We start from the raw sequence: 525 nt of genomic DNA, 5'->3' as shown, positions 1-525 counted from the left end.
CCTGTGGAGGATGAATTGGAGAACGCGGTTGCTGCGTACAGGGGAAAAAGGCACACTTTTCCTCCATTTCGTTTTCTTATCGTGTAGATGTTTAATACTTCATTCAAGTTTTTATTCTGAGATAAACGCACGCAAAGAAGTGAATTATTGTCCAAGAACTTGATATACTATTTTGATGAACTGTATATTACTGCTACAAATTTCAGGCACAGATAAAAACTAGAGGTCGGTAATTGGAAAAGAGAAATCACGTGTCTACTTTTAAAGTGATGTTGAAGGTGGACACAAGTACAAGAATATCGAGATATGTAAAGCTATGGTTGCATCACGCTTACTTTATTTAGATTTATTACGAGTCATAAGAATGCATTAGAAGATTCTCATACTGTAGTCATCGGCATTACAAGAAGCGCTAGTTTTATTAGTACTTTTTGACTTTGGATGAATACTCACTAGATTGGTAGCTGAAGGCTGTTCCATTTCAGAAATTTCTTTATACTTACTATCCTCCGTTCCCGTAATCTA

At 36.0% G+C, this 525-nt stretch overlaps 1 protein-coding gene across 7 annotated transcripts in view; it reads left to right on the top strand.

The window, feature by feature from the left end:
• Window positions 1-525, top strand: part of LOC119591973 (DNA-directed RNA polymerase II subunit RPB1-like) — a gene marked incomplete at its 3' end in the record, with an annotated part of 21999 nt that overhangs the window by 1252 nt on the left and 20222 nt on the right.

The sequence above is a fragment of the Penaeus monodon genome, chromosome 29 (genome assembly GCF_015228065.2).
Source record: "Penaeus monodon isolate SGIC_2016 chromosome 29, NSTDA_Pmon_1, whole genome shotgun sequence".
NCBI classification, from domain to species: domain Eukaryota; kingdom Metazoa; phylum Arthropoda; class Malacostraca; order Decapoda; family Penaeidae; genus Penaeus; species Penaeus monodon.
Note: the sequence above shows the minus strand (reverse complement) of the source record. Positions and strands in the feature narration are given on the sequence as shown.